The following is a 24,647-nucleotide window of genomic DNA, read 5'->3' as shown; positions in this document are numbered from 1 at the left end:
TCCTTTAATACCTGCTACAGTCATTCGGAATGAATGCTCTAGTTTGAAATATCCACAGGAAGTGGCAATAAAAAAAAATTAAGTGAAGGGAGGGGAAGGAGGATGGGGGTAGGAAGGAGAGTAGAGGGAAACAGACATTATTACCTCATGTACGTGTATGACTGCATGACTGATGTGATCCTACAATATGTATAATCAGAAAAATGAGAGATTACACTCCATTGATGTACGATCTATCAAAATATATAAATGCATTCTTCTGTCATGTACAACTAATTCGAACAAATAAAAAATTTTTTTAAAAAGATAAACAAATCTGATCACATCTGCATAGCCTCGTCGAGTCTGTGTAGTCTCCTCCAATTAGTCCTGTATTTTCTCCATTTTATTTCACCACTCGTTGCAGTTTTCTTCACTGCTAATGGTATTAGTGACAAATATTTGTAGAGTGTCTTCGACTCTAAGAATAGACATTTAACCACCTCCCAGGGAGACTGAAGAGTAGGTGTAATTTGTCCCAGTTTATAAACATGAGTGAATTACTTAAGTCACTGGCTCAAGGTCACGTAGCCAGGAACACTCAGGAAGCACCTTAGCCTCCACATGTATATCCCAGCTCTTTCCCTTGCCTTCCACTTTAACAAATAGCAAGGTAGATTAACTATCCTTCTTTTTAATCACCTTCTGTATGAAATCCACAAGCTCTTGGATCATTTGATACCAATTAGCAATGGCTAGATGGAATGCTATTTGGGAAGGCTCATGATGTCATCAGTGCCATGGTGGATGGTTTGGTAATATCTTCCATGTGTGTGGAAAGGGAAAAGCTAATACACCACTGTATACTTCCCAACCTTGCCAGTCCCAGAAGTCTTAGTCTCCATTTTGACAATTATTTTCATTTGTACCTGTCTGTGTCAATCCAATCCCATGGTTATTTCCTGAATCTTAGTTCTCAGGATTGATCTATGTCTAAACTCCCATTTTCCAGCCTCGACCTACAACCTCTTCTTCTAACTCCCTCAGTTCTTCCTCTCACATCCATATTATTTAATTTAAAGATCCCCAACTCCTTGACCCCTTTCTTTCTTACCAGTGTACTTGACTCCATTATCCATTACTTCAATTATTCTTTTAAGATGCAAATTTTTTTCTCTTTTGTCTTTTTATTGCATTTTATTTGAATATTTCCTATAGTCAGTTAATTCAGTCTACTTTTCTCCCAGATATTTATTGGTGCATTATAGCTCTACCTAATGATGGGATTTGTTGTTGCACATTTGTACATGCACAAAATATAACAATATAATTTGGCCAATATCATTCCCTAGCACTTCCCCATACCCTCCCCACCTCCCATCCATTGGTCCCTTTCCTCTACTGATTTTCATGAGATCCTTGCCCCTTCACCTTTCTTTTCCTTTCCCCTAACTTCTACATATGAGAGAAAACATAACTCTTGATCTGAGTTTGCTGTATTTTGCTTAACATAATGGTCTCAAGTTCCCTTGTTTTTCTGCAAAGTATATAATTTCATTCTTAATGGCTAAATGAAACTCCATTTTGTATATATGCCACATTTTCTTTATCCATTCATCTTTTGATGGCCATCTAGGCAGGCTCCATTGTTTGGCTATTGTGAAGTGTGCTACTATAAACATGGTGTTTATGTCAGCTATTTTGCTGCTTTGACTAAATGACCTGACAGGCACAACTATAGAGGAGGAAAGGTTTATTTGAGGGCTCACGGTTTTAGTGGTCTTAGTCCATAGAAGGCAGGCTCCATTCCTCGGGGTTTGAGGTGAGGCAGAACATCATGGCAGAAGAGCATGGCAGAGAGAAGCAGCTTGCATTATCAGGAAGCAGAGAGACAGTCTCCACTCTCCAGATACAAAATAAATACCTCAAAGCCATGCCCCAATTCCAATCTCCTCCAGCTACACTCTACTCCTTCAATTAATCTCCTTATCGGATTAATCCCTTAGGGGAATAATTCACTGATTGGGTTAAGACTCTTATAACCCAATCATTTATCCTCTGATTCTTCCTGCATTGTCTCACATGTGAGCTTTTGGGGGACACCTCACATCCACATCCAAACCATAACACATGGATATGCATGTATCACTGGAGTCAGATGACTTTAGTTCTTTAGAATAAATACTAAGGACCAGTATAGCTGAGTTCTGTGGTGGTTGCATGCCTAGTCTTTTGAGGAACCTCCAAACTGATTTCCATAGTGGTTATACTAATTTATAATCCCACCAACAGTGTAAAAATGTTCCTTTCTCTCCACATCCTCTCCATCACTTATTATTGTTTGTACTCTTGATGACTAGAATTCGGACTGGTGTCAAATGAGATCTCTGTGTAGCTTTGATTTGCATTCCTCTAATTGCTAATGATGTTGAACATTGTTCCATGTATGTGTTGTCATTTGTATTTCTTCTTTTGAAAAGTGTTTACTTAATTCATTTGCACATTTATTATTTGGGTTATTTGGTTTTTTCCAACCTGTATACTTTGAAGTCTGAGCCCTGCTGTTGTCCTAATATAAATCTTCAAACCACTGAAAACTTTTGGTGTTCAGTTTCACCTGTTCCGTGGTGCTTTTCAAATTTTTATTCATCAATGTTCAGTGGTCTGTCATGGTGCACATCATTGTGTGAAGGATTCTCCCAGAGTTATACAATGCAGCTGCACTATTGGTCAGCAGCCCCTCTCATTCCCCTCATCGGTTATTTCAAATCTTCAGAACTAGCTCCAAATTACCCAAAGAACATACCTAATTCCCCAGCCCCATTAAAAATATGACTCCATAATCTATCAATTTGAAATCATTATATAAGGTAGATTTTAATCTCTCAGTCCTCAATCTAAACAATTGTCTACATTCACCTCCATTCTTATCTCCTTGCATTCTCACCTCTTAACATGGGCCATCTCTTCTACAGCTGTTCCATCTTCCTATACAAGCTCTAGATACCCACTTTCCTCTGAGATCCTACCACATGAATCAATTCTTGCCTTTCCTAAATCTTACAGCACTTTCTCATGACTCCTTCCCCTCAACTTATAAATATACTCAAGTTTCTCAAGCTTAAATGAAGAACAGGACACACCTTTGTGTAACAGATACCATGAACATGCTACCCACACATCCCTTCCACATTGGGGTATATCAATATGAAGTGTGACTTCACACATCTATTTGAATCCTTGTGTCTAAAGTTTCCTCTGGCCACCATAGTCAATTCCGCCTCCATTCTGCAAGTTGACATGATTCATGGGATGAATGAATTTTCCCTACTGCCAGAGTAAACTTCCACTAATGATTAAGTGTAACCAGTATATAAATACCCCAGCTCTTTCACCAGTCAGGTGTGATAAACTCTAAGGTATATGTTCTGCACTATCACCAAGAGTTCCTCAATTAGCCTTAGCTACAGTTGCCCAAAATAGTACATTTTATTTTTAATGCTTTCCTTCCCTGTCTCATTTTGGTTTTTCTCCAGAAGTATTTCCTGGGAATCCCTCCAAAGTAAACTACTTGCCCTTGAAACCATGTTCCAAAGTCAGTTTCTGGGAAAACCCAAAACCAACACAACCTTGTTTGACCATCTGATCACACACATCTGGTTATCACATGCCCTTTCACTCCTTCTCCACTGTTAAGGTTCTTGAAGAATAATCATATTATGAAGAAATAGCAGTTACCACTGGTGCAAAAACCCAAAATGGTTTAAGTAATTCAAGGGTTTTCCTGTTGCCATGGAATGATAAATTTGAAGTTATGAATCTCTAAGCTGATATGACAGTTGTACAATATCATCAGGGACCCTGGAAACTTATATCTTTCCACTCAACTATTCTTTGCACGTCTCAGAAACCTCATGACCAAAAAGGATAACCAACCCCCTTCACCAGTACCACCTCCAGGTTTAAGGAAGGTAAATAGTGATGGGTGGACATGAGGCAAAAGATTCAAGTCATCCAGATCAGTTCTTTCATCAAGGATCTTTCCCAAGAGTACTCTCCTTCTTACATCTTATTGGCCAGAACTCAGATAACCACTAACCTTAAGAGAGATTTAAAAAAATAAAATTTTTGTTTTTAAATCTGAGTTTTCTGTTTACTCTAACCATATTAGGGTTCTCTTACAAAAAGGAAAAATGGATGTGAAGCAGAGTAGACAAACAACCACCTCCGCTGCAACAGTGTACAATTTCCTAACTTCTGTCACCTGGTTTCTACCACTCAATGAAAAAATGCTCTAAGTGAACAATTACTGCCTACTTCCTGTTCACAAAAGATAATGTTCAGTTTATTTCTTATTGACTTTCTGATTTCTCATTGGCTCCTTTATTTTATTTAGCACATTGGTACACATTTCTCTGCATTAAAAAATCCTTATGGGGCCGGGGGTGTTATAGTTCAGTGGTAGAGTGCTTGCCTGGTTAGTATGTGAGAGATTCTGGGTTCAATCTCCAGTACTATAAGAACAAAACAAAAAAACCCTTATTGAGTTTTCCAAAGTAGACTAGATTCATGCTAAAGCTAGTTAGAAATAAATGGAAAACAAAGATAAAATGATGGAAAAGATAATGTCATTACTCTTCCCAGATTCCCTTGAATTCCTTTATAGTGTTTATTTCCTTATTGTTTTAATGATGGGACATTGATGTGCCTTCACTTCCAACAGTCCTGTTTGTGAGGAGCCTCTCAATCAAATGGAGTCCTCTTTTCCTGAACAGAGAGCTGGAGGTACTGAGACAACTTACCTCCCTGCTAGGTACAGAAGTATGAAAGCCCCAGCTCCCTTGCTCAGACAGTGACTACTGTGGTGCAGGTGTTTATAACCCAGAGCTGCCCAGGAGAGCAAAATAAAGCTCCCTTCTGCAGGACTTTGCCTCAGATCCCCACTCTACGTCCCTGCCCTGCTTCTCACCCCATTATTCCTCTGCACAGAAAATAGTTCCTTAATAAATCACTTGCACACTTCTGGGGAATCAATTTTAAAAATATAAGGCAATAAATATTTGTTAGACTGAAGAAACTGAACTAAATCAAACAAGCCTTTCAAGATGTGTTGCTGCATTAAGATCGCTTTTGAAGTTTTTATATCACCTTTCTAAAAATTAGAATGTTGGTTTTGGAAAGCAATATTTTGCTACAGCTCATAAAGTCTAAGAAATCCAATTGCAATCATTTGCTTAAATGCATAGTTTTTCTAACATTTATCCATAAACCATAGATGAAATCACATCAATAGTTTTAATACAATATTGTCCAAGCAGTTTGGAATTGTGTTTCGTACTAGCATTTCTTAATTTTATCATTTCACAAGAATTATTCATTGAAGTTATAGAAATTTAACAAGCAGTTTCTGAGATATCTCTCTGGAAATATGGGAATATACAGTCATATTGCCTTTCTATAAACCCATCCTTTCTTTTCTAAGGAAGAAAAATACAAATGGTACTAAATTTTCCAGTATCTCTTTTCTCCCTTATGACTGTGAAAGTTATCAATACATTGCCTCTTACCAAATGTATCCCTCTGCCCACTCTGTGACAAGGGAGGTGAGCCTTATAAATATTTCTCCTTTGACTGCCAATGCCATGTTAAACCTTGTCAGTGGAGGACACTGGACAGCATCAGGAGTGGAAGGGTATTTGTCTTCCTGGCTCTTCTTGTGGAGCTACTTGTGTTCCTGTGAGTGGAGGTATTTGGTGGTGGGGGGGAATTATCCCTGCCATGTTTTAAATATTTACTCCTTCTAAATCTCATGTTGATACTTAATTGACAGTGATGGGAGGTGGGACTTTTAGGAGGTGTTCAGGTGAGGGGTCTCCACCCTCACAAATGCATTAGTGCTGTCATGTTGGGAGCAGGCTCCTCTCTCATATGCATGCTCTCCTGCCCCTCCACCTCTTGCCATGAGATGACACAGCAAGAAGGCTCTTGTAAGATGCCATCACCTTGATCTTAAACTTCTCAGCCTCCAGATGATGAGAAATAAGTGTTCTTTCTTTACAAATTAACCTGTCGGTGATATGCTGTTATAGCAGCAGAAAGCTCACTGAGATGGTCCCACAGCCAAGAGCAAAAAATCACCTGCTTGTGCTGAAGTGTTGCTAACCTCCTGAGGACAGTTAATATGTATCCCTGGCACCTGGAACATTTTCTGGTGATTTCCTGATGGTACCCTTCCTGGTGAATCAAGGGTACCTGCCATTCCTTCAGACAACTTTCAGGAAATTTCACAGAAATCCGTCTGGTTCCTGACTGGCTTTCCAGGGATTCTGTAGCTTCTTATTCTCCTTGGTGGTGCCTGGTGAATTTATCTGACCTTCCAGGAGGTGGTTCTCTGCTCACGAGCCCAGGCTTATCCTGCTGACTTTGAATTGCTTAGCCACCACACTGATTTTCTCTGCAGATTCACAGACTTCAACCGTGTACTTGCCAACAAGACCTGCATCCCAACCATAGGAAGTTCCCTGTGTCCCAAGTCCCAAGTTAGTTCCCTCCCTGGGCACCCTCCCTCAGACCTGGATTATCCCTATGAATTCTTTCTACCTTATTTCAGCCAGTTCTCTGTTAAGTCTTTCCCCTGTTACTAATTTTTCATATTAGACTTTTCTTGTTCTGTCTCCTGGTAGGACCCTTAACTAGTGCAGTGACTAAAATATCTAAATCATAAAAATTGCCCATTCTCTGGGAGAAAATCTTTACTAGCTTCTCTTCTGACAGATGATTACTATCTAGAACATATAAAGAACTCAAAAAAACTTAACCCCAAAAAACAAACAGCCTAAATAATAAATGGGCAAATGAATTAAACAGCCATTTCTCAAAAGAAAAAAATACAAATAACCAACAAATACATGAAAAATGTTTGACAACTTTAGCAATTAGGTAAATGCAAATCAAAACTACAATGAGGTTTCATCTCATTCTAGTCAGAATGGCAACCATCAAGAAAGTAAATAATAACAAATGATAGAGGGATGTGGGGAAAAGGAACACCTTTACACTGTCAGTGGGATTGTCAATCAGTACATCCACTATGTAAAAATGTATGGAGGTTCCTCAAAAGACTAGGCATGGCACCACCATATGATCCAGCTATACCACTTCTTGGTATTTATCCTGAAGAATTAAAATCATCTGACTATAGTGATACATGCATACCCATGTTTATAGCAGTACAATTCACAAGAGCCAAACTATGGAACTAGCCTAGGTGTCCATTAGCAGAAGAATGGATAAAGAAAATGTGGTGCATATACACCATCAAGTTTTATTTAGCCATAAAGAAAAATAAAATCATGTCATTTTCAGGAAAATGGATGGAACTTGAGACCATTATGTTAAGTGACATAAGGCAAACTCAGAAGGTCGAGAGTCATGTTTTCTCTTATATGTGGAAGTTAAAGAAGAAAAAGGAAAAGAAAGGTGAGGGGGAGTTTGTCTCATTAAAATTAAAGGGAGATAAGTAGAGTAGAGGAAAGAGACCAGGTTGAGGGGGAAGGAGAGAGAAAGGGGGAATACTGGGGAGCAATTATGGCCAAATTATATTTTTATATTTTGTGCACAATATGGCAATATAATACAGAACATGTAACAAGTCCCACCATTATGTACAACTATAATGCACCAAAAAAAGAAAGGCATTCCTTTTAGAATGCTAAGAAATGTAATAACTGTAATCAATAATAATTGGAAATACCTAGTTCCCCAAACTGTCTTATTTGTTATTTCTCTGAAGTTATTAACTATAAATAGTAGTAAATTAAAAATTACCCATTCTTTAAATGTGTGAGTTCTTCAAAGATTATTCTTTTAAAATACATTTAAATAGGTCATAACCCTTAAATCTCTTTTTATTTCTAAAGTTGTTCTTGCACTCTAAATGGTTTCAAATTTGAGGTAAAATAAGTTGCCAGCTCCCAGATTGACAGTTCTGATTTTTGTATATGGTTAATATAAAAACAATCAGAGTTGTCATTCCAGGAGTATCTGCCTACTGTTTCATATTCTACAAACAAACATCACATTTAATTCTCATAAAACCTCCCAAGGTCAGCACCCTTGTTTCTATAGAAGAGAGAAGAAAACAGAGATTCTGAGACATGCAATAACTTGCATGGCATCACACTGCTGGTATGTGGTCTATGATACTCAGACCCACATGTGGTAATCCGAAGCATCTTCCCACCCTTCCATGGTATCCCATTTAGGCACAAAATGTAACCTTTCAGATCTTGTTAGTTAATTAGTTTCTTCATTCATTCCCCAACACTAGCTGGCTGCCTGCTGTATTTCATGCTAGGTTAAAAAATTAAAGCAAAATAATAACAAAAAAAATGGACAAAAAGAATAAAACCTAACAAACCCAGAATACTTGTCCTCAAGGAGTTCTTGTTTTAAAAGTCAATGACTTGCTCTACATGGTGTTTTGACCCTTTAAAAAATACCTTAAATTCAAGGGAATTATTGCAAGAAAATGAATGAAACTTGAGACCATTATGTTAAGCAAAATAAGCCAAATTCGGAAGGTCAAGGGTCATGTGTTTTTTCTCATATGCGAAAACTAGAAAAGAGAGGTGAATGTGATCTCATGAAAATTGAAGGGAGATCAGTAGAGAAAAGGGACCAGGGAAAGAATAAGGGGAGGGAGGCGAAAGTGCTGGGGAGAGATATTGGCCGAGTTACATTGTTATATTGTGTGCATGTATAAATATGTGACAACAAATCCCATCATTATGTACAACTGTAATGCACCAATTTAAAGTGTGGCGGGGGGCGGGGGGAAGGAGAATGGATAAACAAGCTGTGGAATATTCATACAATGGAATACTACTCCACAATAAAAGAGAACTGATACACAACGACCATGCACAAGTGGTTGACCTCCCAAGGTCAGCATACACACACATAAGCCCTTAAATTCTGGAGCAAACCTGTGAAAGAAAGGCACTTCACAATTGCTCTGAGCTTCCTCCTGCTTACAGGCTTTGCAGCACTGTATGCCTTATTTTTCTGCTCCCATTTAGGTCCCTCATCCTTAGAAATGGGTCTCAGCCTATCCCCTGGGATGCTGCTCCATTTTGGGTGCCCCTTGTTCCTCCTCTGAACTGCAGTTCATCCCCTTTGCCACCTTAGCTGCTTTTGCCAATCTCCAGATCTGTTTCTGGTGTCCCCTGTTCCATGGTCCATTGCTGCCACCCCTGAGCTGCTTCCCCAGCCTTGAAGCAAATCTGGAAGGGGAATGTAAAGACTCAGTTCTGGAAGGAGCTTTAATCTATACCCGGGTTCCAGCAGGACAGCATCCTACAGAGGCAGCTCACATGCTGCTGCTCACAGACCAGACGGCTGCCGGGCATGGTGGCGCCTTCCTGAAATCCCAGAGGCTCAGGAAGCTGAGGCAGGAAGATTGCAAGTTCAAGACAACCCCCAACAAAATAGCAAGACCCTATGTCAAAATAAAAAATAAAAAAGACTGGGGATGTGGCTCAGAGGTTAAGTGCTTCTAGGTTCATTTTCCCTTGCCAAAAAATGAAAAAAAAAAAAAAAAATCCTACAAGCTGCTGTAACTTCCAAGCAACTGTTATTCTCTCCCTTTTTCCTGTCTTCCCTCTTCCCATAAGGCCCACCATCGACTCCAGTACCTGGATGAATGCTGTTTACCTGCCATGTTCAACTGTAGTATAAACTCCCTGCAAAGCTCAAGGACATGGCCCACCATGACCCTGCAATGCTGAACTATAATGGTTGATTCTCTGCATCTCCCCATGAGTATCAGAACATCTGCTGTGTGGGGACTGTGTTACATTAGCCTGTGCACCCTAGCACCGAGCCCTGTACTGCACGGAAGTCCCTTAATAAACATCTGGGGAGAGAGAATAGAAACAGAGAAGAGAAAAATGAAGGAAGGATTGGGGAAAGGAAGGAAATGTAATTTTTGTTTCTCTTTGGCAATTTTGTGGCATTTTGTCAACTAAATTAAACTTATCTGACATTTAGAGTATCTCCCAAAATAGTTTCAGGTGGCTCCTGGCTGAGCCCTGTTCCAGCCAATGACCTCACTCAGAAGCATGGCCATCACCACAACAGATATTACATCAAACGACAGCTAACATTTAGTGAGTTCCTGTTATGTGCCAGCCCCCATGCTAAGCATCTTCCGTGCATTCTATCATCAATCACCACAATTACCTGAGGAGTGAACACTGTCCTGTGTGGAGAGCAGTGACAGAGGATGGGAGAGCAGTGACTGAGATTAGGGGTCTCTAATGACATCATGGCATGCCTGGTGCCTGGGAATGTTTCTGTGCAAGGGCACAGGATGCTTAGTTGCTGTGGCAATCCCTTGCATGAGGAAGCTCTGTACAAGAGTCCTATTCACTCTGACCTTGATCTCTGGCACATAACTCCTCGGAAGGAAGGAATTCTTACGCTAGACAACTACAGTCTTTCACAAGCTCTGCTTCTCTGGTTCCTCCCTGCTTTACAGTAACTTTAAACAATGGACTTTCTGAGAGCTACACAAAGCTCCTAACATTGCACTTTGCAACTGTGGATTGCAACTGCTGAAAAGCTACATAGATGTCCTGGTTTCTGCAACTTTCCTGAATGTAAAGAATAATGCTTGCATAGTCTTCAACCTGATAATGAAACATATGTAAATAGAGATTGCTGGGGAAACTCTTTAGATCTGCATCTCCATCAGAGAACAGAGCTCCACTTGACCCCAGTTTAATTGTCAAAATCTGTGTTTGTGAATCTTTATTTTCTAATCCCTCTTTGCCCCTCATCAGAAACACAAGTTTGACCATGCTGGTCCTGGAGTCCTGTTTCTATATAAGGAAACTGAAGCTTAGAGATACAAAGGGACTTGCCAAGGCCAACCACAGTATTGGGATACTAAATCAGACTATTCCACACCAAGTCAAACTCATAACCCCCATGTCAAGCTGCTTTCTTAAGGAAATTATTTATGTAGCTTTTCATGCCCGGGGCACACACAACAACAGAGTGGATCCTAAAGAGAAAGACCTAAGACTTTGATCAATAAAAGGCACATTAAAGTAAAAAAATATCCCAAATGAGTAAAAATATGATGACTTGTATTTATAGAAACAAAATGAAAGTCACCCCCAAAATGAAATCTGCCTACTTATTGGGTGGGGGTGAAAAAATGGGGAACAAGAGAAGTACAAATAGTTAATAGCATAATTTGCATAATCTCCCATAAATTAAAATAACAAATAATAAAATAACCATCAAACTCAATTGAGAGGCATCAAATAGACTATCATAAAATATTATAAAAGTAAAGCTCTTGGGCAGATTAAATTCCCCAACAACCTGGAGAGATTTTTGACTCAGGTCATAATGCATATTTTCCATTAAACAAGTCCCCCATATGCTAAGTGAGGAAAAAACATTAGGTGGAGAAGTCACTTGCAAAGGGAGGGCAATTGAATTCTAAACAGCAATGAAACAAGCTTCACAAGAGTTGGTTTCAAAATTAAATGGTTTGTATGATGTTCACTTCAACTCTCAGTGCATCAAAGTATAAAATGCTACTTTACATGCATTTCCACAGCCCATTTCTCTGTAATACCTCACTGCTTTGACAAGCATGTTATGTTAGAAGGAAATAACACACAAGGGGAGGTGGGATGCCTGGGGACAGCTCCTATGAGAGTCCCTATGACGTGCTTAAGATTATTCAAAAATCAATGCAAAGAAATGTGTTTTGCATCTCTCTCTCTGAACCTTGTCTGGAATCTCTAGAAGTACAGAGGTAAGGTTGAGAATTTGAAACTTTGAATCCTCAACTTGAGATACCCTTTTTTTTTTGGTTCTACAGATTTTAAATTTCAAAATGGTTCACTTTCAAGTGACTCTTTCTCAGGTATTTTTCATTTGTTGGTGGATAGGTCATTTACTTTGATGCAGGCAGAAGGCAGTAGGGAGAGCACCAGAAGGAGTATCTATCTCTAATCCCTTGTCCTCAGATAGTCATAGCATATGTGCAGTTGCATATAAAAGAGCCACTTTTCAAAAATGTCCTTTTGTCCACAGTCCTTTATCCCTCCCCATGTGCATGCCCTTTGCACTGTGGTTTTGCAGCTTATCCCTGAAAAAGATAATTTGATTTCACCTCCCAGTGAGTCTTAAGTCTTGCTGACCAATGAAATGTGGTAGAGGTGACAATGAGCAGGTTATGAACATGGGCTGTCTTCCACTTTCTTCTTTGGCTCCTGCTTCCATCATGTGACTAAGTCCAAACTAACTTGTTGGAGGATAAGAGATGATGCGGATCAGACCAAATTAGCCCAGTTGTCTCCATCAAAGCCTTATCACTGTGAAAAAGCCCAGTAAATATAAGTAAACCCACCTACCTGACCTGTGGCTAATCACAGGTACATAAAGAAGTTCATCCAAGACCAAAACTTCCCAGCTAAGCCCCACCTAACTTGTTGACCCACTAAAATTATGAGCTAAGTAAAACATCATTTAAGCACCACTAGATGTAGTGGTTTTTGAATGCACAATAGCTAACTGATAAACCATTTCAGAGTCAATTCTGTTATAGGGAGTTCTATAAACCACCCCTCCCCAACATGAAGAGCTGTGAGTCAGGCTATGTGAGAGTTGAGCTATATGAGTTCGAGTTCTCTGGCTCTAGAGCTAAACTTGGATCCTCCACAACACAAAGGTCAGAATACTCTGTAAACCAGATAATGTCCAGATGCAAAACATGATATAGAAACATGGAGGGAAACAGATAAATTTCAGCAGATCCCTTCCAAGCTGGTGTGGTGTGCATGAGAACAGAACTATGCTTGACTTGCAGAAGAAGCTCAGTAAATATTTGTTGAGTGACTAGGTGACCTGACAATTCATGAACAATTATGACTTGCCTTTGTGCACCAGCTGCTGAGTAGACAGGCAGCAGAAGCTTTCTTCCTATGGGAAATATCCTCAAATGGTCACGGAAAACATTGTTTTTAAAATTTAACAACTATAATATACAAAAGACAAAATACAATAGTCCTTTAAAGTATACAAACACTTCATATACTCATTACTATTTAAAAGTATATATAAAGTATATAAAATATACTAAAATATTTAAGTATATTTAAATATATACTAAGATATATTAAAATACAATATGCACTTTAAAGTATTTTATATACTCTTTAAAATTAACAAATATATGAAGTATATTTGTACATGTATTCTTTATTTTACAGTTTTTTTAAGTTTTAAAAGTGTATATAGTATCTTAAAGTATATTATTATACATCAAAATATTTTAAGAAATAATATGTACTTTAAAGTATCATATGTAATTTTAAAATTTACAATCATCTATACAGTACCTGTATATTTTAAAGTATACACTGCATTTTAATATAGACTTTATATATTTTATGGCATGTATTTTTAAAGTATATATTATATATAAGGCATATATAAATATGTTTAATAAAAAATATACAGTTATGTTGTGTTAGTCAGATTTTCATCTTTGTGACCAATGCCTGACAAGAACAACTTAGATGAGGAAAAGTTTATTTGGGCTCATGGTTTCAGAGGTTTAGTCCATGGTCAGTCAACTCCATTGCTCTAGGCCCTAGGTGAGGCAAAGCGTCATGGTGGAAGGTATGGAGGAGGAAAGATTCTGAGCTCATGGCAGCCAGGAAACAGAGGGAGAGAAGGAGGAACTAGAAGCACAAGATATAATTCCCAAGGGCACTCCCCCAGGGGCCTACTGTCTCCATTCAGACCCCTCTGCCTACAGTTCCTACCCAGTAGAGTAGTCCTTTCAAATTATTAATATATCAAATAAAATAATTAGGTCATAGTTCTCCTAATATAATCATTTCACCTCTGAAGATTCCTGCATATGAGCTGGTTTGGGGTCACCACATATCCAAACTGTAACACATACACAATGTATGGTTCAGGTTTTCACAAAAGACAAGATGCCCTTAAAGATTGCCAGCATTACAGGAATAACGTGCCTTGTGATGTGGTGTGATAGGAAGTACACAGCACCACATGTAGGATATTCTTGCCAAAACTTATACTTGAATCAGGTCATACCTCTAGACATAACTACTGTGTAGGGGAAACATAAGAGAACAGGGAAGCATGTTAAATAATACCCACAAGATGTGAAAAATCCAGAATGTAAGAAATTCTAAGGCAAATTGACCTGATTTCTTGCAAAGGAAAAACAAGAAGGGGGATGGAGACATGTCTTTAGAGATGAAAGAGACACACAGGCCAAATCTGATATAACTGATACCACAAGGTATTGGTGACAAGTTCTACTTCCTCAAATGTTGAAGTTTGAACATTAGAGAAGAAGCCAAGGCGAGCGTGGAAAGCAAGTTCTATTTAAAAAATAGTAACACAGACTTCTCCTGGGAGGGAGAAGGGGCCCATAGCTGGTGTCCTGGTGTCCCAAGAAGTGAGAGTGTCCTGTCCCTTTTATACATTTTAGACTTTCTTTGCTCTCCTGCCCTCTTCCCCCTTATCTTTCTCCTTCCTGCATATGTGACTAGAACCAGGAGATGCCAGTCGGATGGCCAAAAGGTGAGAAGGAGGTGGGTTGGAAGAGCCAAGGTGGAGTGATCTGGGCTGAAAGGGAATAGCAGCCCAGGGAGCACTGATTGGAAGCTCCCTGTCTGCTCAGTGGGTACTTCATAACAGCTTCTGGGAGGGGCAGTATAGGCAGGTAATCTTGGTAATCAATGGACTCTGGAGGCATTATATTCCAATCTCCCAGGGACAGTCTCCAACTTCCTGGACCCAACTAATCCTCCTTTTCAGGACCCAGTTCAACCTGATTACCTATCTACACTGACAGCCTGTCTTTAATTCTTGCTTCGTAAGAACCTTGTTGGAAACTTGATTGGAAAAAAAAAAAAAAAAAACTATATAAAAAGAAAGTGCCAGTTGTAGTGGCACATGCCTGTAATCCCAGCAACTCAGGAGGTGGAGATGGGAGAATTGCAAGTTCAAAGCCAGACTGGGTAATTTAGGGAGGCCCTAAGCAACTTAGCAGGACCCTGTCTCAGAATAAAAAATAAATAAAAAGGGCTGGGGATGTGGCTCAGTGATAAAGTGTCCCTTGGTTTAATTGCCAGTACCAAAACAAACAAACAAACAGAAATTTCTTGAGATAATCCAGAAAATTTTACTACTAACTAGTAAATTTGATGATATTGAGGAGTTTTCATTTTTAAATTATAAGATGATATTTTGGTTCTTTTTTTTTAGTGTTTCCAGAGACATATACTAGAATATTTACAATGAAATGCTCTGATTGTTCCAGTATCATTGAAAGCAATCCAGTGGTGGCTGGGGAGGAGCAAATGGGACTCAGATCAAACAGGTCAGCCAGAGGAATGAGCTTTGAAGCTGGTTGATACAATGTGGGGTTAGTCTAGGAGTTTCTCCATTTTGAAAGTTTCTAAATTAAAAGTTATAAATAAATAGATAAGGAATGAAAGAAAGAAAAACAGGAGGGAGAGAAGAAAGAACAGAGGGGAAAGAGAGGGAGAAAGAAGAGAGAGAGAGAAGGAAGGAAGAAAAGAAGAGAGGGAGAGAAGAAAGGAGAGAGAGGCTTAGAAAGGGCCATCTCTAATTCAAGTCCACTACAAATAAAAGTAGATTCAGAAAACTGACTTGTGATTTCAATATTAAGACAAGGGATGTTCTAGGAAATGTATTATAGAAGTGATGAAAGTTAAACTGAAAAATAAAAAAGAAGGAAAGAGGAAGGAAGGAAAGGAGGGAGAAAGAGAAAGGAACAAAGAAGCTCAAATCACCAAGCCTGTCTCAGGACAGATTGCTCAAGACTTTCTCCTTTTTATTATGTCTTTCTGACAGGTGTGTTAGAGAGATCCTGTAGATATAAGGCCTCTGGATTCTGCAGAGCATTTATCAAAGTCTCTCATGATCTTTATAAAGAAGGAAGAAGTGGTGGCTCAGATGACAGCACAGCAAGGTAGATTTATGACAGGTTGAACATCCATCCCCTAGAAGAATAGATTAGGAGCCAACATCAGGCCAGAGGCAGCTCTTTGGTGGAAGGCCGTTGGACTCTTGTTCAACATGTTGAAGCTTTTTATCAATGACAGATGAAAATATACATGATGTGTTGGTCAAATTGACAGAGGACAGAAGTCCAAAGGACTATCTTAGAATACTTTTGATGACAGAATTATCACCTAAAAATATATCAACATGCTACAACTAACAGCCAGGGTTAGACTAAAATTTACTAGTGTTTATTATCAAACAGTCAACCAAGAAAGTCAAAATGAGAAAAAGACAAGAGCATGTGAGGAAAAGGTTTGTACACAGCCCAGGTACAGTCAGAGCATGAACTGACTGTGCAGCTAGGTCTCTTCCCTCTGAATTTTACCATCATCCTATTCTTGTTGGGGAAACAGACTCAAGATTTTCTCTCACTGAAAATTCCACTATGTCAGGAATGTCAGTGGCTGCCAAAGCTAATTGGATCTGCTAACTTGATTTCAGGGTACATTAAAACAATCCTTTTTCCAGAAGAGAAGAGGGAATGAAAACAGTAGCCACATCTACCATTTATTCAGCATTAACTCCTGTGAGGCATTGCGCCAGGTATTTCCCATACATTGCCTCATTTAATAGCCACATCATCCCATCCTTAGGGGTGTTAATAATCTCATTTCCTGGATGAGGAATCTGGGGTCTAGAGTGGCTGAATGACTTGGCTGAGGTTGCAGAGCTAGTAAACACTGGAGCTGGAAATCAGAAGGAACCCCATGGTGGTACTGTAGCTTAGGAATGCAGCCCTGTCCAAGGAAAAATCAAGAGCACAGTTTGGTTTTGGATGTTTTGCTTTAAGAGAGCACAAGAAAAACTTACACTGTTTTCAGAAGACAGTGTCATGGTCAGATCGGTGAGAGGACAGCACATGATATATGGTCCAATAAATGGAATGACAGACTAGGCACCTTGGTCTGTCACAGTAGGTGTTCAGTAAACATTTGTTAAAAGACTGGCTTTAGTTTCAAAAACGTTACCTGGTGTCTGCCATTTCTGTTACTAATTGCTACATCATGAAACCACCCCCAATGCTGGCTTTCAATAGTCTCAGTCATTCATTATTTTTAATTCTCAGGGTTCTGGTAGTTGGCTGGGCTTGGTCGAGTGATTCTCACTCAGTCTCTCAAGTTTTTACAGCCCAATGGTGGTGGGAGCTGGTGTGAGAGAAGAGAAATATCTTCTCCTTACCCAGCTTAGACTCATGGCTGAGACCCCTACAACAAACAACAAATCAATTTAATACAGGAGCCTTCAGAAATAAAGACCCAGGGACACAGAGAATCCAGGGTTTTTCTATGCTGAGTTTGATGAAGGGATAGGTAGTTGTGAAGGAATATGATGGAGAGAGGATATGCACTGATGGTAGTAAACTTGGCAGAACTTGGGCCTGTTTGTTCTGATTCTTCTCTGGGTTGCTGTGTCTTCAGAGCTAAGATCTTCCTCTCCTCCATATACAGGGAGGGCACCTCTCCAATGAAGGTCTTATGAGATGCTTCAGGGGAGAAGAGCAAGTCAGAGTGAGGGTGACCTTCCTGCTTCTGCTCTTTTCTGAAATACCAGAGTGCCACAGAGGGTCTTGCACTCACCACTGGGATAAATTTGAAGCTTCTTATTCACTTGTCTGATGCCTGAACTGGAAAAACAAGACAACTGGGACTCCTCAGGCATCTCCCTCTGTGTCTAGGGGGTTTCTGGCTATGCCTGTCCAGCATGGTGGTGACAGGGTTGCTGGACTCCTGTGGAAGCTCAAGGCTCAAAGGCACCTGTACCAAGAAAGCGAGTCCAGCGGGAGTTGTGTTGCCTTTTCTAACCTACCTAGTAAGCTGCACAGTGTCACTTCCACATGCTTTCAATCAAGTTAATCACAAAGGCTGGCCTACTTTCTAGGGGTAGGGACAGAGACTCCACCTCTTGATGAGGAAGGGCGGAGAAGGTTTCAGGATCAGAAGCTGTTCTGCAGCTATTTTTATAAAATATAGTCTGCCATCTGCCTACAAAACTTGGGGTGGAGACAGGGACCAGAGTTTTCCTATGTGGGCAGAGAAGGTGGAGCTAGTCCAATTTATGCAAAGAACTAACATGAAGTCAGATTTGGGCTCAATTAAAAAAGGATGTTTTAAAGATGTTGTATTCTCTTGAGGTGGAATGAATTCTCTACACTGAAATGTTGGCATGAACTGTAGAATGCTTGTAGTGGCTGATCCCTCCCCCCAGGTGTAACTAGGACCAGTTCACTAGGGACCCACCTAAGAGTCAGTGGCTGCAGCAGAAAATATTTGTGAGAGCCAGAAAGATCAGAGGACTGGGTAAAGCTAGAAGTTAAAATTGAAAAATTGGAAAAAAAATTGTTTTAAAGCATGAGGTCTAGGCTGCCAGGAGCAGGGTTATTATTAGGTTTAGTGAAGGGAGTAGAACTGGAAATAGATGTTCAATTTGGGGGCTTCAACAAGAGTTTTAAACCAGAGACGATAAACTATGCCTTAGTAAAGTAGAACTAACTGAAGGGTTTTGGGGAGAAGGTGAAGGACAGGAGGGGTGTCAGTGAGCAGGGAAAGCCCACCTCCTGGATTAGATAGACTTGGTAGTGTCCACTGGCAGGTATGGTAGGCTTGCTGGAGGGGAAGGAGGTGCAGGGGAAGAACATAAGCTTCCCAGAGCACCAACCAAACAGGAGGAACTTCACCCAAAAAATGGGGATGAAGGTGAACAGTGAGACAACCTCTGAAGCTGAGAATATCCCAATCTCACAGGACCAGGAGTCATGTAGGAAATGATCCTCAGTCCCCAGGTCCCCCCTGCTCCCCTGGGTTTTACAGGAGCCATGACACAGCAGACATTTTCTGCTCACTGGTAACTTATCAGCAGCCATCCTGCATGATAACCATGCAGGAAATCACAGGTCCAGTGCCTTGCACGCAGCTCACTCCATGGCTCTAAGAACACTCAATTCAAAGATAAACAGAGAAACAACATGTATCCCATTTGTTTACAATAAAAAAAAAATCTTAACTAATAAAAAAAAATGACTGACACCACTCAAATGTCTTTCATAGGGAAAAAATATACACTGACTCCTCATCAAAAACAAGATTGCATTAAATAAAGAACCAACAGTTTAAAAAAAAAAAAAGATAAATTCCAGGTATGAGGAACAACCCAGCACAACAGAGACAGAGTGTGTCTTCTGCAGTCATGTCCAAAGGTCAGTGCTCAAACTGAGGTTCATAGGTAGATGAAGAATCATAATCGTATTCTTTCTTGTTATCTTTCTCTCTCTATCATCTATCTTTATCCATTCATCCATCCATCCATTCATCCATCCATCCCTCCTTCCATCCATCTATATAGGCTTCTTGGAAAGTTATATGTCTTTAGACAAAGTAACAGAGAAAAGAAATTAAAGTAAAATTGGTGATGGGAAAATACAGGTCAGAATCAATAAAAGAAACCCTATCCTGGATCTCTGAAAGGACAAGAGTACTGGTTGACTTTTCTGACACATCAATGAGTCAAATGAGCAGTTGGATTCATATAGGGATAAAAAAAAAGATGGATCATGATCTTTCAGCAACCCCAAATGACCATTCTGGCTAATAAGCCAGCAGTCCCATAACATACTCAGAGATACTTGCTATGCTAATCCTCAGGTCTGGAAGGTCTGCCATAAGCAATTAGGCCCTGGTCCTTCCTCATACTGTATGGAGCAGCCATTATGCCAGACCTCTCATTTATAGAACATTCTAGGAGCAGATTCATTTATTTAAATCCACATTTAGGTACAACTCAGTAGATGGAGAATATGATTCATGGCCTCAACTTAAAAATCTCTGGAACAACACAACAGCTGGACAGGAACTGGTTATTCTTTATCCCTCTCTGTTCACATTCCTGGGAAGAGGATGGTGCTATTATGCCAGAGGGTGAGGGGAACTGAATATAGTCCTAGATTGAAATAGTGGTTCAGAAAGAAAATGTAGACTGAGACCAAAAGGCCTATGTCTGCTTGGAATTGTAAAGTTTTGCAGTGAGAGGTAGAGATGTTATAGAGGAACAATTACATATCTTCTGGTAATATCTTACTATAATAGAGTATTTCTCCAGTGTGTGTGTTTGTTCAAACATACACATACGTAATTTTATTTTTCAAAACTTTCCCTTTAGAATGATTGTTATGTCACTTTGCTACCCTTGCAGCATGACCTGGTGGGAAGGAAGAAACACTGTGGGTCAGGAATTCTACAATCTGGTCTTGGCTCTGTTCTAACTAGTTCAGGAACCTTCTCTCAAACCCCTTTATGTTCTTCTATTTTTATCCCACATTGTAGCAGAGTGTTGAGCATCAAATTGATACTAAAGAAATGTTTGATGAATGAATAAATACACTTAAGCTCTAAAATTTCATGCTTCTCTGCCTAGTAATAAGAAAACATAGGGAACTCTTTTGAATAGGAAGCTGCTTTATCTATCAGAATATGGATATATCCAAACACTGGGAATTATGTTAAGATAAATGCACAGTAATTTGGCTTAAAATACCTTCAAAAAAGCAATTAACTTAAGGGCACCATAATGCCCCAGAGGTGTTCATTCATGTCATTTGTTTTAGGAAGATGAGCACTTCATTTTTATTCACTGGAGAGTCAAGACCTTGGGGACAGTTTTATAAATTGATCTTTCTTTTAAGTTCTTATATTCTTACTTCTAAAGTGGGGGCCCATGGACCAGTAGCATTAGCATTAGTATCACCTGGAAGCTTATTAGAATTGTAGTTCAGTCCCCGCCCACCATTGAGTTTGAACGTGCATTTTAACAAGGGCCATAGGTAATTTGTGTGTGCACTAAAGTTTACAAAATGTTGAATGGATCAGCACAGCAGCCTGAGATCTTCAGTGAGAAGCATCATTTCTCTTTTCAGTTTATAGTTCCTTTTAGCTTTATCAAGGAACCTATCATATTTAATACCCATTTGAATACTCAAGGAATAATGCCTCATCAGCAGAATTAATATTGTTAAAATGGCCATACTATCAAGAACAATCTACAGTTTCCATGCAATCGCCAATCAAAATACCAATGACACTCCTTGCAGAACTAGAAAAAAAAATCAGACCAAAATTCATATGGAAGAATAAAAAGAAAAGCCAAAGCAATTCTGAGTAATGAGAGCAAGACTAGGGATGGAACCACTATATGACTCAGCTATACCACTCCTTGGTATTTATCCGAAAGAATCAAAGTCAGCATAGTATAGTGACACAGGCATGACCTAGTTTATTTCAGCATAATTCACAACAGCCAAATCATGAATCCAGCCTTGGTTTCCTCGACAGATGAATAGATAAAGAAAACATGATATATTACACAGTGAAGTTTTACTCAGTCACAAAGAGATAAATTGTCACTAGCAGTAATAGATAGAACTGGAGAGCATCATGCTAAGTGAAATAAGTCAGACTCAGAAAGTCAAGAATCGTGTTTTCTCACGCAGGTAGAAGCTAGAGAGAAAAACGGGTGGTGGTGGGCTGGGGAAAGGACTTCATGAAAATAGAAGGAAGACCAGGTAAGGTAGAGGAAGGTATCCAGGGGAGGAAGGAAGGGAGGGAAAAGGAAGGTACTAGGGAATGAAACTGACCAAATTACATTATGTCCATGCACAAATATATCTCAATGACTTTCACTATTATGAATAATTATAATGTACCAATTAAAAAAAAGAATAAATGCTTCATGAAACTTCAAGAAGGTTTGAGAGTGCAGCAAGATAGTGCATACCTATAATCTCAGCAACTTGGGAGGCTGAGGCAGGAGTATCTCAAGTCCTAGGTCAGCCTTGGCTATTTAGCGAGATCCTGTCTCAAGATAAAAAAATAAAAGATCTGAGAATGTAGGTCAGTGGCAGAGTACCCCTATGTTCAATTCCAAGCACTGCAAAAAAAGGAAAAAAGAAGCCTTGAGAAAACTTACTTAACTATTAGGTTGAACCACATAAAATCACTCCTGCTCTGTTTTCAACTATAAAAATTGCAATTTTACATATTTCATCATGATAGCCACCATTTAGTGAGTGTGTATGGCACCAGGCTTGGTGTCAAGTATTTCATCAAGTTTATTCTAATTCACAAAATACTCCATGGGGTGGATATAATTAAAATAACTTGTTTCATAGTTAAGAAGCCAAGGACAGGAAGGTTATTTTCCCAAGCTCACCCAGTCAGTTATGAGGTAGTTCAGATCTTCATTCTGCCCTGGCCCCAAGGCCCAGGTTTCTCAAATGTGAACCTCAGACTATTGCATTAGAACCACATGGGAAGTTGAAAATGCACATTTCTAGGTTCTATCCCAGAAGTGCTGACTCTGAATTTCTAGTGCTAGGGCCTAGCATTTGAGTCTTTTTAATTTAAGGACACATCAAAGCCCACTTTTTGCATATTGATTTATTTCTAAGTAGATAACGGAAGGTCAGGGGCATAAAAATGTAACTCACCTCAGGGAAGAGTGACCATATGTCCAATTTCTCCTGGACAGAACTGATTCCTTCCTCCCTCCCTCCTTCCCTTCTTTCCTTCCTTCTTTCCCCTTTGACCTTTCCTCCCTCTCTCTGTCATTCTCCCAAACACAAAGTTCACCAGAGAGTTTCTAGTTCCCAATTATAATTTGATACCTAAAGCTGTGTTGTTGTGTTTTCCTAGTAAAATACCCTGGTTCTCCATATTTCCTGTCCTAGGATCACTGTGACATTTCAGCCCAAGCTTCACTATTACCCTCATACCACCCCCTGGAGACACCCCAGTTTTATAAATGAAAAAGCTGTACTTGTCTTTCCACCAAATTCATCCTTTCCTTCTATCAAAGTGAAAGCTCTTGACATAGATAAATGTGCTCCTACTAAATTATTTGTAGTAGCAAATGTCACTGTAATGAGATCAACCAAACACCATTGCCATGGGCCGCTGCCTGGGCCTCAGAGACACAGGCCAGAGGGAACTTTCGGTTGATAAAACTCATTGTAATGAGATGTGACCACTCTTCCTTTCCGAAAGGATCATAATGGATATTGATTCTTAGTTTGGGAGTTTGGCTCATTAAAATACCAAACAGAATTCTATGGGGAATGAGCTATATTGATTGGTTCATTTTGTTTTATGGATTTGTTTCCTATGTAACATGTAATTGTACTTTATAGTTGCTATAATATGCAAGAATTAAAGACCTAATTTGGCTAAACAAGAATTGGCTTATAAATTATGAAGCATTCTCTCCCATCAAATTTCTGGATAATTAAACAAAATTTTAGCAAATGTTATCTTTATAGATTGTTTTGTATTAGGATGGGAGATGGAAGTAGGGAAAGGAACTTAAAAAAAAAAAAAAAAAAGAAAAACTCCTGTTCCCTTTTTTCACTTTCTTAGCACTTAAGCCACTAGTAATGAGTTTGGGGATTTCAGACAAAGTGGTTACATTTTTGCTAAGGTCTATTAAAATGTCTTTTCTTTCACATTACTTTGCTTCTAAAATCTGAAAATGAGTTGCTGTCAGTGGTGCAGTGGACAGAGTGCAGGTTCTGAAATCATTCAGACTTAATTCAACTCTGTGTTTTGCCTTCTGTTTGAACTAAGGCAAGTTCCTAAATGGGATATACTGAGATTTTAGAAATTGTTTTTCCAACAAAAGTAGATTAAAAACTAATAACTCCTCCATCCCTTCTTATTTCAGCCTAGATTTTACTTCCCTGTGTTTTGATTCTGCACCTGCCATATGGTGTGTTTTGGCCGATGGGAAGTCAGAAGACATGAGGCAAGCAGCAGCTTGAACAATACTTGCCCGGATGAGATTGCTGTGTTCCTCCTCAGCAACAAGAGGCACATGCCTGGATTAGCCACCTGGTCACAGAAGGAAAAAAAAAAAAATAACCAGAGCAGAACCACTCTGGGCCAACCTTACCCTGGATCAGCTGACTCATAGTCAATTTGTGTGCGTGAGAACTGCATCAGTGGTTAGCACAGTGTGGCCCTGGAGTGTATCCCAGGTAAGCCATATGACCTCTCAAGCTTCTTTTACCCATTGCCTTCTCCCATTGCCCCACAACCCTTGGAGATGAAGAAACAAACAGTCAAGAATAAAGAGATCAGTTGATATACTAAATGGGTAGGTATATATCCAGTGACAAAACAGTCCTTTCTGTTTGCAAGAGTTAAGTTTATTGAGGCAGAAATTTATAGCTTCCAAGGAGCAATTACCTGGAAGTGTAAGAGCATAGTTATTCCATTATGGCATGTGTACCAGGGACTTATACTAGCAAAATAGGAAAACCCACAAGAAGGTAATAGATCCAAAGAGGAAGAATCCAAGGGAAGGTTGGTACAATTTAGATGCAAGAGACTTTTAGAAAGGCCAAGCTGAGTGCAATAACAGAAAGATGAGGAGAAAGCCTAAATAATTGATTTGTGCTTTCTGTTTCATTTGTTCAAGCCCAGGAGAACTGCAGCTCTTGAGGTATGCAGTGTGGCCCTTACCTGGTG

The 24,647-nt window shown here is 39.4% G+C and overlaps 1 protein-coding gene across 4 annotated transcripts in view; it reads right to left on the bottom strand.

Moving 5' to 3' along the window:
- Positions 1-22,649, bottom strand: part of Gadl1 (glutamate decarboxylase like 1) — a 227,745-nt gene extending 205,096 nt beyond the window's left edge. Inside the window, exons 1-2 of one of the 4 annotated variants that reach the window (XM_047532613.1) lie at positions 22,613-22,649; positions 21,901-21,977 (exon numbers count right to left, since the gene is read on the bottom strand). The gene's annotated coding sequence lies outside the window, so the exon portion shown is untranslated. Of the gene's footprint in view, positions 1-21,900; positions 21,978-22,612 lie in introns of those variants that run through there. The other 3 variants (XM_047532618.1, XM_047532612.1, XM_047532615.1) reach the window with 3 other exon arrangements.
- Between the last annotated feature and the right edge of the window lie 1,998 nt (positions 22,650-24,647).

Source organism: Sciurus carolinensis, chromosome 17, assembly GCF_902686445.1.
Source record: "Sciurus carolinensis chromosome 17, mSciCar1.2, whole genome shotgun sequence".
NCBI lineage: Eukaryota > Metazoa > Chordata > Mammalia > Rodentia > Sciuridae > Sciurus > Sciurus carolinensis.
This window is presented reverse-complemented; position numbering and strand designations above follow the sequence as displayed.